This window comes from Thunnus albacares, chromosome 18, assembly GCF_914725855.1.
Source record: "Thunnus albacares chromosome 18, fThuAlb1.1, whole genome shotgun sequence".
Lineage (NCBI taxonomy): Eukaryota > Metazoa > Chordata > Actinopteri > Scombriformes > Scombridae > Thunnus > Thunnus albacares.
This window is the reverse complement of record NC_058123.1, coordinates 18,611,733-18,627,470: the sequence shown is the minus strand read 5'-3', so window position 1 is coordinate 18,627,470 and position 15,738 is coordinate 18,611,733. Positions and strand designations below refer to the sequence as shown.

The 15,738-nt window shown below is 37.6% G+C and overlaps 1 long non-coding RNA gene across 1 annotated transcript; it reads right to left on the bottom strand.

The window, feature by feature from the left end:
* Positions 1–9,688: 9,688 nt before the first annotated feature.
* Positions 9,689–13,854, bottom strand: LOC122968572. Its single transcript, XR_006398844.1, has 4 exons — positions 13,204–13,854; positions 12,641–12,859; positions 12,132–12,266; positions 9,689–11,325 (listed from the first exon to the last, which is right to left on the bottom strand). It is a non-coding gene; the product is annotated as an uncharacterized LOC122968572 (long non-coding RNA).
* Positions 13,855–15,738: the final 1,884 nt, after the last annotated feature.

The window sequence follows — 15,738 nt, the reverse complement described above, 5'->3', positions numbered from 1 at the left end:
AAATATTGTAGAGAGGGAGGTATGGCAACACAAGTCACTTCTAGATTGAGGTCATAACTTGTAATTCCTCAAATTGACTCTGAGTATTTTGGGTGTTTTTTTGTTTTTTTTTTGTTAAGATAAGTTCAAGATGAAGATAAGTTCATCACAATAAACATTTGGTTATGTATAGACCTCTATCTGCACGTTCTGAATCCACTAAATGCATATTGTCTACAATAGGCTCTCTCAATTGTCCATCCAAATTGCTTATTTTAGGGGACTTTAATGTAAATTAATTTGATTGTTCCTCTTCAAATGATAAAAACTTATTTGATTACATAAATTTAACTCAACTTATTAGTGAACCTACCAGAGTTACTGAAACATCATCATCCCTATGAGATTTGATATTTGTTTCTCACCCAGATAGGATTATTAAGTCAGGGGTGTTTTCTGATTGTTTCAGTGATCATTCTGTTATTTTCTGTGTTTGGAAGATTAAAATCCCCCATCTTCCTCCAAGATACATAAGTAGTGTAAAAACATAAATATTAATCACTTTATTTAAGCTGTGATTTTATTAAAGCTGTGCCCTGCCACATGCTCTTTTGAAAACAATGAAAGTTAAAGGTAGACATTTACCACGACTTAAGATTTGATTTTGACTTTTCAAACTTAGAGATAAAGCCTGAGCAAAATGTCAAACAACTAGGGATCCAGCTTACTGAGATGCATACAAACAGTCAAGAAATTTCTGTAAGACAAAAACTAGGAATGCTAAGTCCAACTATTATAGAAAAAGTCTTTCTCAAGATTTTCGTAACCCTAAACAGTTCTGGGACAAGATGAAAAGTATCCTCGGTCCCATTAAAAGCTCATCTGCACAGATCTGTGTTTTGATGAAGTTGTCCACGACCCTGCCATTATCTCAAAAGTTTTAAATCATAATTTTTTCCTGTTTGTAGTTCTTACTCTTTTGTTTCACCTTATTTAAATCATCATATTGGCAATTAAAACTATCAGTGGCTCATTTTCTTTTATACATATTTTACCTGCTGAAATTATGCAAGATATTTCTGCCCTAAATGTTGGCTGTGCTCCTGGACGTGATGGCTTAGAGGCTTAGTTTATAAAATTAGCTTCTCAAGTGCTTATTTTCCCACTTGCTGACCTATTTAATCTGTCCCTATCTACTTGTACACTTCCATCTATTTTGATATGTGCTAAGGTCACTCCACCTCATAAAGGAGGAGATCCTCTATGTCTTAATAATTGAGGACCGATTTCTATTATTTGCACTACAGGTAAAATATTTGAGAAGTTCATTTTTAATCAATTATCACAGTATATTAATGATCTCAACATTTTATCCCCATTTTAATCTGGTTTTCATTCTAATATTTCTTCTACTACTGCCAATGATATATTCTCCCTAGGCAAAGGTCAATTTACAGGTTCAATTTTTATTGATTTAACCAAGGCTTTCCAGGCTTAATTCTTACCTCCATAACCATCATCACAGTTATATACACATAAAATAGTCTTGGTTTTTAAGACTATTTTGCAAGTTACTGAACAGTATTCAAGATTCAAAAAACTATATTTTCAATCACATGACAGAATTTTGTCTTTGGTTAGGGGTTCACAAACAACATAAAAACATACACCCATGAAAGACTTGCATAAAATTACATTAAAACACAAACAATTCCATAAATAAGAGTAAGTGTGCAAAGCTGCATTAAAAAAGTAGTGACAGTCTATTTGGCCTTGTTTAAAATGGATATTGCATTGGGAAACCAAACTAACAGTACAACCAAACTAATTTCACAGCTGAAAGGCAAACAGTTGATGTTGTGTAGAAGCGTTAGAGTGTCGTTTCAGATAACTAGCAGGATGTGCCCTGTTAAAAAAAGGCACCAACACAGCACTCCAGAGCTGACATCTCACTAGCTTGCAGCATGACAGAAGTTAGTGCTACATCCATCACTGGATGTGCAATAATTTCTTGCATCTGAATGCACACAAGACCGAAATGCTGCTTGTTGGTCCAGCGAGATTCACATCGCTTTTTACAGACTTTTACATTAATCTTGATGGCTGCACAATTTCTCAGACCCATACAATTAAGAATCTGGGAATAGTATTCGATCCACCTCTTACATTTGAGCCACATATCAAGTATATAACACAAACTGCCTTATTCCACCTTAGTACAACAGCCCAAATACGCCCCATTTTATCAAATTCAGATGCTGAAATCCTTATACATGCCTTCAAAACATCTAGAATAGACTACTGTAATGCACTTTTCTCTGGCCCCACCTAAGACAGCAATAAAAGGTCTTCAACTGGTCCAGAATGCAGCTGCCAGAGTCCTCACAAGGTCTAAAAGCTTGGATCATATAACACCAGTACTGATGTCTCTGCATTGGCTAGCAGTTCATAAAAGAGCTAATTTCAAAATCGTCCTTCTTACCTATTCTGCCCTCGCAGATGCGTCATACTGCATAGCTAGACAGATAGCTAACACAAGACTCAGTAGGCTGTACTTCATGTTGAGTGTGATTTACCAAAGCTTGAGATTGTAAAACTGCAATCACAAACACAAGAATACATAATACATCACACGGTTGCAATGAAATATGTGCAACAATATTACAACAATTTTCTTCTTCACAAGCTTCCAAGTGAGGTAACAGTTAGCCTATACAACTTATACAGACCAACATAAATATGCGTTAATATGTTAACTTAAAACGCAGCCTATGCTAGAAATTAATTTAGATTATTAACTCAGCAGCTATTTAACTCTTCTCATAAACAACAACAAATCCTCTTAACAGTGTTTCTGAAGCACATGACTAAATTACAAAGCTAGGTAACTGTACTCACAGACAGATCTACCCCAAGGATCAAATCAAAAAACTCTGTGGGGCTGCATGTGCACTGCTTGGCTGTGCTGTGTAAACTAAAAAAAAAAAAACAACATGGAGGATACTTTTTAAATAACCTTGAAAGCACAGTACCTCAACCTGCCTAAAGGTGTCACTAATTTACAACAAACACTGACTGGTGTCAGAACATTACCTATAAGGCTTTAAATGGGTTGGCTCCTTCATATATCTGCAGCCTTATTGCTCCGTATACTCCATCACATCTTTTACATTCCCTTGGTGCCGGTTACTTGCACATTCAGGAGGCAAGCTCTGTTGATACTTCAAGTCTTCTTTCTTTTTTCTGTTTACAATGACCTTTCCTAATTTCACCAGCTGGGAACCCAAATCACTAACTGTTTTCCTGCTTGACATTTAGCTGCTACCCCAACCCTGTTAGGGTTGTATGATCTCTGTTTTAAAATTACTAACCTAAACCTTCTTGTAATATTAACATTACTATCTGTGTATGTGTGTGTACTTTTACATGTACATATCATGTGCTTCTTTTTTCTGTTGTCATTTTTATTGACTTGTAAAGTGTACAGACACTCTGGGTGATGTGCACTTTAAATAAACTGAAGTTGAAGTTGCTACCAGTTAGCAGGCAAGCTAACCACTAAATGGTGGCATTTACTTGCAGCCCAGCTGTCAGTTTAACATGATGTGCAGCAGGTGAGCATCTTAGTAGGACATTAAAACTGCTGTAGATTTCACAAACACGCTACCAAGCATCAAGAGTTAACTGGTGATTTGGTGACATGACGATGCTCAGCATTTAAACAGTTTGGGCTCCTGATGTGAACCGTGCAGATAGTTTGTTCTGCTGTGAGGTTGTTTTTACCAAAATTTCTTGTCACTGGAGGTTATTTTCTCCAGCAGATTGGGAATGTGGTACAAGGTGTTTGCCATGTCAGTACTGTTACCTGTTAGCCTCCTGCTAGCAGACTGCACTCTGTCACTGAGCTGAACTGATACAATGTGCACTGTAGCACAATAATAATGATCTCTTTGTAAAGGCAGACATTTTAATCGTTCATGATCTAATTTCGTCATATCGCACACCCCTACCGTAAATCTACTTGTTCTTGTCTTTGATTGTATTTACCATAATTTTTAGTTTATAAGTAGACTCAGTACTTTGACATACTGTTATTTGGTCTGTTATGGTCATTTATGTTATTTCTCATTCATTTTTTGTAGAGATGACAGTTGTAACAGATGTAGTAGGTGTGGTTTAGGATAGTGGGAGAGCTCTTATGTGTATGTCCATGTTGATGTTACTATGTTGATTGTTTCGTGTCATTAGATTGTTTCATCTATTATCATTGGTATTATGTATTTATTTTTTTATGTTTGTTTTTTGTTTAAATGTTTGTTAACTTTCATGTTTTGTGCCTGAGGACCCCCAAATGAGATGGTGCATCTCATGAGTTTATCCTTTGATTAAATTTTGAAATAAAAAGAAATTAACTTCCAGACTGTTTCACAGGAAAAGACTTGAATATCCTGGATACAATTCATTTGACTAAATGTGTCCCAAAACAGGTCTATAGGACAGAGGAAAGCTGAAGTTCACATAGTCAACTCTTAATGACGCAGAACTTTCTCTTTTAATAACTCTAAAGTAAAGTCCTAACATCCTTTTTATGCATTTACAGCAGGTTTAGTGGTAGAACACCATTTACCTGAATAAATTTGTCAAAAAGTTTCTAATAACTAGTTCCAGAAAAAACCTGTTTAAGCCATTAGACATCTGAATCTATTTTAAGTTGGGAAGTTTCAAAATATTTCCATGATTGGTTTTTCTTCCAAGTCAATTAGCAGAGCAAACCAAGCACTTCATGATTAGACATGAACAGATGGAAAAGTCAAAAATACTCATGAATGACTTTAAATATAATAAGAACTGCCAAGAGCATTAAAGCACTTCTGATCAAAAGAGAGGAACTACGAACACTTATAATACCCATTTAGACTGTACTTTTATAATATTGTTTGAGAAGAAAGTGACAGCTGATTTTGCAGAGAAGCAAACACACATTTCCTTCTTTTACTGATTTTACTTCTTAACTGAACTGAATGAACAGTAAATTTAAAAAGGTAATGCATGCACCGATGCCAGCCAACTACAAAATCTAAGTAGTTAATATTTTCTGATGCTGCTGCTCAGATTTACATATGGTATAATTCAAAGTAGATTCCCAAATGAATGGCAATCCTGATGCGAACATCTGTTTTCTACCTTTCCTCCTTACGATAATTTGAGCCATTTTAACACATATTAAGACCAAATTGGCACCTGAGCCACAATGGCAGCTCACATGGACCACTTGAAGTGCTAGTCTGTGCACTTGTAAGGCCCTTGGCTTATGGGGTATCCTCAATGAACATCCCATCTTTCCTTCACTATAAACTATCAAAAAGTACCTAAGTGAAACCCACTACCTAAAATAATAATATTTTAGGCTATAGAATCATGAGTTATTTGCAGTGTCTTTATACAAAAATGTTTTGGGATAGTTTTTGTTGCGACAGATATGAAGACAGACTGGTGATACCATCACTGTTTTGGGTGCTGTTTGATTGAGCAGCTGAGCAGCAGACATCTGGCCACTGTGGTCTCAGTCTCATCCTGTTCTATATCTGTGCTGAACCTAACTAGCTCTCATACGAGACCAGTGAGATCTCAGACACATTACTGAGTTCCACATCGTTACCAGACCATCTTTTTAGACTTGTGTGTGTGAGAGAAAAGAACAAGCGGTCAGTGATTCAGCCTTTGGTGGAAGAGCAACAAGAGACATGGGGCAGTGAAATAGAGGAAAGAGAGCAAACCTGAAAAATATAAACCTGAAACAATGGCAGATAAAAGAAATTACTCAGGAGCAATTTAACCACTCTACAAGCCTGAGGCAAGCAATACAAACAACTTAGCCAGCCAGTAAGCATTAGAGATGTAGACTCATGAATAAATGATCCTCAGATCCCCAATTTGACATCAGAAAGATACACACTAGGCCCACCATCAAAGGCCCTCCATCTCTGCCAGCAAGTTGTCACTGCAAAGGTAATAACTTTCTATTTCTCTCTCTCTACCTCCCTCCCTCTCCCCCTTCTCTCTGTCTCTCTCATTTCATTTTTCATGCAACACAATGTAATTACATTTCTCTGCCACTGAATCCAGGGTAGCAACGTTTGATACTGTCACACCCAGCCCACAGACGTCCTGTGGGTGTTAAGACATCAGACGGCTGTGGAAGTCAACCACCTGCTGGGTGCACCCCCGCACGTCTCTGCTTGATCAGCAAAACCAATCCTGCACGATTGCAGACACGTAGTAATACTGACAATCAAAGTCCCGGGCCTTAAAATGACACTGTCTTCCTTGTGATCTAAAAACTGTCCTGAGCAGCACACTCATCAGCTGGGGTGACAAGTGCACTGATGCAAATACTGCCAGATGGAAGCCTGAGGTGAACATTTGGGCTTCTAAATAAATTCTTCTTCTAGAGAGTTTTTCCCTTTGTTTTTCCAGCACCACTGAGTTTTACAACTTTGTTATGAACAAAGTTCAAAAGAAGAAGAAGTGGTTGGCATGGATTAATGCATGAAAGTGCAGTAAAAGAAACATTAGCTTTTCATGACTTCATCAGTATTTTAATTAATTGTTTAAACATAAAACAAGAACAAGATACGCACATAGTAATAGAGTATGTCTGCTGACAGTAGAATCAAGAAACTGACTATGTTGGCTAAAATGAAAGGCTGGAAACAGTTAGACCTGTGCATGATAAAAGTAGAAAATTATTGCTTTTTATGTCAGAAAATGTGGATTAGATAGTTAACTGCAAACTGATGAATAATTAACCTTACATAAATTAGTACATACAAATACATACACAGGGTAGTCTGCTACTGCCAGCTTCTTGATCTTATACTACACTACAGAAATAAGCAGTTTTGAGTTATTTATTCGGTACACCACAATCTGTAATTTGCCAATTTTATTTAATTCAGTAATCGTGAATTTTGTTGTCTATTTAGCCTACTGTCTATTGACCAGACTACATTAAAGAATAAAGCACATGTTCAAGTTCATTTCTAAGTTATCATTCATTGCTTTGTAGATCCAGTCAGCTACCAAGTCCAAATTTTGTAGTTCTTGGCTGTATGTGCTGATATTGAATTACTTTGTGAATATAATGAATTTTCCGTGTTTTTCTGTCCTACACTAACCCAAATTAACTTTGTGATCGTGTCTATTAATATGCTGGCAAAAAAGTGACATTATTTTTGCATGCTTTCTGGTGCAAAGAAACGTAATCAGAAAATCAAAGGATAAATTACATTTTTGCAGCACTAATATGAACCAATATCTCTGCTGTCTGGGCAGCTGATTAATGTGAGAAACTTCAGATTCTGTCTCTGTGAGTAGGTGCAAAGGGGGAGATTCTCACCTCTGCAATTAATAAGTTTAAGTAAGAATCTGTAAAGTAAGACTAATCTAAAACCGTACTTCAACACCAACATATGTCAAAAATAAAGCTTGCTCTAAAACTGGTTCGTTTTTATGTCATTATGTCATTACTGGTATTTGTGACAAAAAACAAGCAGGGAGCTTTGAGGTGTTGTACTTTATTCCCATGCTTAGGATTCAACATATGGGTCATCGTCATAGTGAAAGTGTTGCAACCTGCATAAACCACCCACTTTGAGAACAAGTCCTCCATTTATAACACTGGTCACCATAATTACCTTTTTTCACAGCAGATTTTTACTTGTAACAGCAGGAAAAACACAGATGTTGCTAATAACATTAACAATGGCTCTGTTACATTTGAAGTGTCCTACTGAACCAGCAATCACAATACAAGGGTCCTGAAACTTGCACATATAAATTGAACATAGCAAGGATTCATGTTATTAATTACAGCAGTGCTTTTCCTGATGTGACATGTAAAATGTCTCTGGTGTCTATTCAATGGGTCACCAGAGCATGAATGATATGAAAAGGTGTTAACAGCCTCCTAGACCTACTGGTAGGTTTGATAGGCTCCTACTGGCCCATATATTTGGGACAGATGTTTGATGATAATGCCTATTCAGTAGCTTGATAAAAGTCAGATCGGGTAATAATTCACTGGTTGCATCAATGCAGACCTGATCAACATCATGTACTGCTGCAGTTCTTGTCCACATCTTGTGTAAATGGCTTGACACCAAGATATTGCAGGTTGCTGAGTTTGTCCTCTCTAGAGAAATAGAATTTTATTACAGGTCCTGATTGTAATCTGGGTACTCTCTCCTGCCACTGAATGTCTGCATCATACTAAGGAACGATAAAGTAGCAAGTGAACAAGACATAACATGTCTGAGTCTGAAAGATAGATTTCTTGTCTCATTTACTGTGTACTGTATGCATACTGGTACAGTATATGTGTCGTTCAGAGTGCGTTCCTTAATAGTGTGTGTGTGTGTGTGTGTGTGTGTGTGTGTGTGTGTGTATTTGTGTTAGCATATGTAATTCTGATGAGAAATTCATACGATGTGTGCCAAAACAGGATTGGTGATGTATCTGCTATCAAAATTATGCTTAATAAGTTGTCAACATCACTTCAAAGTCTTTCACTCTCCCTACAGCAAATAATTAGCATGATCTGATGGAGCCTTACACAGGTGTGGTCTGACACTCGCTGCCTTTGCCCCATAGAGCTGTACTGACAACCTCAATGCAGCAGAAAAATGAATGGTAAATCGCAAATGGACTGCATTTATATAGCACTTTTCTACCCTACCAACCACTCAAACCGCATTACAACACAGTCACCCACTCACACACAATGTCATACACTGATGGTGCCAACCTGCTCATCAGGAGTGATATAGCGCTTTTTCCTTATATATATATATATATATATATATATTAAGTGGTTTACAAATGTTTTTAATGCTCACCCTCCCATTCACATACACACACACTGACACACCAATGGTGCAGCCATCAGGAGCGATTTGGGGCTCAGTATCTTGCTCAAGGACACTTCGACATGCAACCGAGGATCGAACCACCTTCTGATTAGCGGACGACCCTCTCTGCCTCCTGAGCCACAGCCACCCCAAGACAAATACTGCAGTAAACAGACTACTGCTGAATTAGTATTATCTAAATAGAATCACCTTTTCTTCTTGGCATGGATAAGACAAGTTTAGCACAGTGGCACAATTAACATAGTGCCCTCCAGCTGACTGTGGGAGAAAGTATGAGACAGAGATAAAGCATAAGAGAGAGACAGAGCAGCAATAAACCTACAAATCAACTTTATGCATTCATAGCTCCTGGTTAGTGGTCCACAACAAGCTGAGATGCATAATGCTTAAATATGAATAAAATATATTCCCAGCTTTTCTTTGATTCTGCAGCGAAATAGCTCATTTCAGTCAGCCAACTTACATGGAACAGATGTATTATGTGAAAACAGAGTAGATATAGGGATAACTTGGCATTGAGGCTCTGACCTCATCACCACCCACAAGTATACAACAAACTCAGTAAACTTTCTCAACTGGACCACATTCATTACAGATCCCAACAGCAACCTTCATCTCCTACAGTGTGTGAGACCAACCCCTGTGTGCAGACTCACCTTCTAGGCACTTCAGACTCCTTGGCGAATGTACTTTGATGACCTGAAATGGATAAATCTAAACCCAGCAATGCACCTGCACTAATGGGCAGCAGCACACTAAAACACATCAGCTATGCAGTATATAATTATTAACTTAGGTTTATTCAAATCACAAACATTCAAGGTGAGGAGCCGACAATCTCTTCATATATCCTGAGCAGCAGATGACCATCAGTACATATACAATTGCAGTTTATATCTTTATGATGAGCAGTGAAAAAAGTCCTCAAATAACCCCACTGTTTCAAGTTTAAATGTCTCTCTGTAATAATAAGCGAAACATTAAGTGTGTGAAGAGAAATGTGAATGAGTTTATCCTTTGTGTGACAGAAGCCAGGATGAGTTCCATTAAACTAATATTACAGGGAAAAGAAATATGTGAATAGGCTGTGACAACAGACAAAACAAACTTGTTTACACATCCCATCAAGCAATATACCATATTACCCTCTACTTGAGAACCTAAAAACAAAACAACAACAACCTGGGGCTGAAAAACTGTATGTGCATTACCAATTCAGCCCATGACACTCAATGATAACACACAAACAATAATGATACTCAAATATGTGTATAAATAATGTAAGTAGCAGTTTGAAAGCATCATTACATACAGTATATGCCAAACAACAACATTACAAAATCAGGGTATCTGCACATTTTTAAGAACAAATTTAATGACTTTTAAGACCTTTTCAATACCTATAAAAGTAAAAAATAATACCATTACTGCAGCAAAAGAATTTGACAGACTACACTATACACCAGTATTGAGAGTTATTGAATTTGAATAACAGAAATATTCAGTGCACATTAGCTAACATAACTGCTTTCTCATTAACAAAAATAAAACTGTGGTGGTAAACCCAGTCCAATGGAAATAACGTAATAACACAACATGACACAATCTCAACTTGTTCTACAAAAGTGCAAAGTACCCCTAAAGTCTGCTTGGTTATTTTCTGGAGAGGAATCATTTTTATCTTCTTCAATTTTTCATTTCTCATTCAATAAGCACCAAACTTTGTGTATTTCCTTTTTGAGAACTTCTGGCAGAAACAGTCAATACAGTTGTTTTACCCTCTTTGTCCATGGACACCATGTCTCCCATGACATGTGTTGTAGCTCAGCAGCCTCTTATCAATTTCACTATTTAGGACTAGTAACAGCTCTCTCTTTTCGTTTGCTCGTCTCCTCAGTGTGTTGCCATTCTGGTCCCTGCAGTATTCTCTGCTTTTTCTGCAGAGTTGTCTGCATCCTTTTGGAGACTCTTGTATACATCTTATATAGATTTTCTCCTCTTCTTTAGCCCTTCAAGGTTTTCTTCAGCATTCTGTCTTTTCAGCTTTTGCTCATCTCTTTCCTTTTTGCTAAGCTGTGTACCTGGTGCGTGCAGTTGCACAGTCATTCAGCATCTCTGTAAGAGGCACTTTGGTCACCACGCCATACACTCTGACATGTTCACAGACAAGTCTCTGTGCAATAATAGTGTCCTCTGCTACACTGCATGCTTCCACCTCTTTTTTGTCTGAGAACCTCCGTTCAACTTCTGCTTGTAAGAGCACCAACTTCTTTCAAAAACCCCAGAGCTCCGGGTAAGAAGTGTTGATGTAAAAACACGTCAACTCTGGAGCCTTGGTCTTGCAGACTGAAGAACATGATGTTTACAGCTTTGGCCTCATTGAACAAGGTCTCAAACTGCTGTGAAATCACATCACCTGTAATTAGATGCAGAAAAAATATATGTAAATATCACACAATATCAATAGCAAAATAACATTAAATATGTACGTTTAAGTCACAGCAAAATTAAAGTAATATTTCAATTATTCAAAAGTCAGTCAACAATTGTGTTTTAGCAGATGTTCACCAAATTGCAAGTGTCATTCTCAAGTCATCTATGCCATCCAACAAATAGAAAAACAAAGTGAGCCCCCTGCTGTGATTTAACTGTCCCATGATGTCAGCAATGTAACATGTGTACAATCATTTGAATTCAATATCAATCAAATGTCAAATCACACTAACATGTATATGCTGACTAAGTGAATACTCCCTGCCAAACTAAGGGACCACTCTATTCTTATTCCTATAATTTACCAGCAGATATTCTGCCTGTCAACTGATTATCCTGCACAAACTTCTGGATGAGACACTTCACTTTCTACAGACACTCATCTGGCTCAGAGAACATTGTGTTTGAGTTCAAACACATCATTTTTGTACTATGGAGCACTTCAGAGGGCACTTATCTAGAGCCTTCTTGCAGATGCTTGAGAGGGCAATCTCACAGTCCCTCTTAAACTGCAAGACACCAAGCCCACTTACACTGCTTTTGGCCCCTGACAGTCCCTGATGAAAATAAGTGGTTTGTCAAATCTCCAGAATAACTACACATACACAATGCAGTTGGTTAACATTAACTCATTAACGCATATCAAACAACAGCTAAAACATTCCAAATTAGTTACACATCTTTTCACTTTCTTCAACGTATGTCATAAAAGACTCGAAGATGTTCCACCTGAACGGCAGCTGCTGCACCAATACTGATGTCAACCTCCTTTGGACTGACCCAGAGCTTCTGGTCTGTGACGTCAAGCCATACAAGCTTGTATGGAGTAACAACCAGGGCATCCCCCTTGTGTCTAAGAAGACTCTGAAAAGAGAATTCAATTTTAACCAAGTTGAGTGAGTTTGTGTGTGAGTTAGAGGAGAATGTATGAGTTTGTGGGTGCACGTAAGTGTTGCAGCTTGCAGGCAAGTAGGTAAGGATACCTGGACAAATGAAATAGGTAGGAAATATAAGTACTGTGGAAGAGATGGGACATGTTTAAAATTGATAAGAAGAGAATGTACTGATGTATGCAGTGTATGCATGTAAGTTTGTGTACATGGGGAATGAATACGGGGAAGGAAAAAGGAATGTTAACTCTTCAATTAAAAGTGCTTGTCATATAAACGAAGTTGGCTAGTAGCCTAAACAGGACTACAACATCAGATTACAACACAATAAAATTATTGAATAATTACCCTCATCAAATCCTCCAGACCTCTCCAGAGGAAGGACATCACTGGAGCATCCATCTGGTATTTTGTCAGAAAAGGTTGGAGGACTAGAAATGGCCATGAAGAAATGGAACTTGGCCAGAAGAAGGGGATCCATTCAGGCCTCAGTGGTGGTCGATATGACAATGACGCTGGGTTAGGAAGCTTCTTTGTTTTGACCAGGTCCATGTACTTTGTACACATCTGCAAATGTGAAAAATAAAAATACAATATAAAAACAGCCAACTTCTTTCTATTATAACAATGATAAGCACAACACTTATCTAAGTTATGTTATCATGTTATATATTACCTTTTATATTATTCTAGATGTGTTGCTTTTGTCCTCTTTGAGTGAGCAAAGACCAAGACAAACACCTTATATGAAATGCTTGGCAATAAATATCACTTATTCTAAGTTAATAGCAATGAGTCCAGGCCTTACATAACTGTGGCACAGAGCATGAAAAGGAATAAAAAAAAGCAGTTTGAACAAAATGGCAGTTTTGCTTAAGTAGTCAAAGGTTTGTTTAAATTTGATGGCTTACCTTGAAATGTTCCAACAAGTTATCTGCTGTCAAATGGACCGTGAATTGTGATCCAAAGAAACGTGGGTGCCAGTCTCATCGTTTGTCCAGTGTCTTACATGCAGGTCTAGTTGTTTATTCTTAGTTGTCCTGTTCATGCTCTCGTCAAACACAATGATAAAAAAATCTCTGTTCACTCTTGAGATGAGCTCCTTCTTTATGTAAGGAGCGAGTGCAAACTGCAAAAAGTAAGCTGTCTTGTCCCTTTCACAGGTGAATGTTTTTGCACTTCGGAATCAGGAAGCATTTCCCTCTAGACTCTGTGGATGTCATCATTTTAAGTGGTTTGCTTTACAGACCATATACATTTTCAGTTATGACATGTTGTTGACATTGTCAGAAAGGTAATAATTCTACTTTATGTTAATTATTGAGGTCATAGTGGGTGGTGCATGTACTGGGGTGCATTATACTGAAAAGTGTTCCTGTTAGGAGTAGCAGAGCAGGTGGACCCAAACGCAGGAGACGTCAGGCACAGGAACTGAAGAATATATTTATAAAACAAGTCAGGAACAGGACACAGACATGCGAGACGAAACTGAACAGAACAAAGCTAAACCAAGGATCCAAAAAGACTGAACTGAAAACCAGGACTTAAATACAGACAGAACTAATGAGGGAATAAAGAACAGGTGTCTAGGCAAGAGAACAGGCAGGGAGCCTATTGGCTGGGGTAAACACAGGGAGCAGGGCAGGCTGACAGTGCTGATTCAGGGCAGGTGTGTAGATGGGCAAAGGAGGGAAAAACAGGCTGGGGTGGAGTACAGGAATACAGGAGGGAAACAGTGCAAACAGACAACCAAAAACAGAGAAAACACAAGTAGCCTCAAGAAAGCCTTAAATGCCAGCAGGACAAATAAAAACAAAGAACATTCTGTGCTACAGAGCTAAGTGGGCGGCAAGATAATCTGAGACATGCAAACTCTTATTGTCCAAAACATAGATCTGTTTCAGTACCCAATAACTGATACATCACCACTTCGAGTGTGAATTGCATGATAAGCACTAAACCTGGCAGCTCAGAGAAACCAGCCTGAAACACATTCTCAAAGCAATCTGGTTATAAAACAAACATACTCATTCTTAACCAGGTAAAGGCAAACATATTTCAGATTCCACTTCAGTTCTATATGCTCTTCCAGTCGAGCATGTGTATTACAAACTAGGCAGTAAAATGTCTGGACAAAGGTTCAATGCAATATCCAATAGTATCTCAAGCGGTCCTTGAATATATTTTGCAACCTCTCTTATCTATCCTTCTCCCACTCAGCCCAGTCTTAACATACAAGTAGAAAGGTCTAAGGGCATCTGATGGACTGCTGGAGGGACATAGAGCCAGACTTTGACAGAACCATAAAAATGTATCTTATTTCATGTTCTGTTCTGCACCCTGTATTTATATTCTTATTTATAGTATTGCTCTTCAGAATCTTCTATTATTTTACATTTTACTCAGGTCTCCCTTGAAAATGAGATCTTAATCTCAGTGGAATTTACCAGATGAAATAAAGGTTATAATTAGTGAGCAGCCAACACTTTGAGTCCCCAGATAGCCTTTAGTTTTTCATGAGGAATCAATACTTAATACTTAATATGATTTTCATTCAGAGTCTGTTCTCATATGATTATATATATACACATATACATATACATATATACATACAAATTCAGGTGACAAACAGGTGACAAATTAAGGAAAAAGAAAAACCTGAATTAATGAGGAGAATCATACAAATGCTTCTATAAAAGGTATTCGTCCCTTAAATATAGCTCTAGAGTTATATAATCTATGCCAAAGACCATCAAAGCTGTCCCCACATTTTATGAAGACACTTGATGTTGGTTTTTCCTTTAATTTGTTACCCATCTGTATATAATGTTGTTGGATTTTACGCTCTTTGATTACAATTCTATTGTAATTTTATACAAAATAATTATTTCCTGTATATAATTCAAATTCAATAAAAGAACTGTAATTGAGGGTCCATTAAAGAGTCAATTCTGAATGAATCCCAACATACAGTTCCCATAGCTTCACCTTGTGTCTAACAGACAGAGGAAAACACGGCGTCAGCTAAAAACTTGAGGGAAACAAATATTAAGAGGATACAGTGAGAGTGGCAGGTGTGAGGGAAGAGAGAGTGTGAGGAAAAATAGCAAGACAGGCAGTCTTTGTCTTAGGACTGTAGGCAAGATGAATGCAGCATGTGTAAAAAGTGAGTGAAGCAAGTGGGGAACCAAGTGGAGGAGAAGCAGGCAGAGAGACAAGGAGGCGAACAGTGAATGGGGGAAAATAATGGTTGTCAAGGATTAAATGGATAGAGAACTGTTTACTGTATACAAGACAAGACCTCATTTCCAAAACAAATGAGCGTACTGTAGATGGACATTGATGCTTACTGTTGTTTCAAAGTGTTTGTCAGCTAAACAAAAAGAAATATTTCAAACATCTGTGTGAGCTTCAAGAAACTCCTCGACACGAGCCTTGCAACCTGT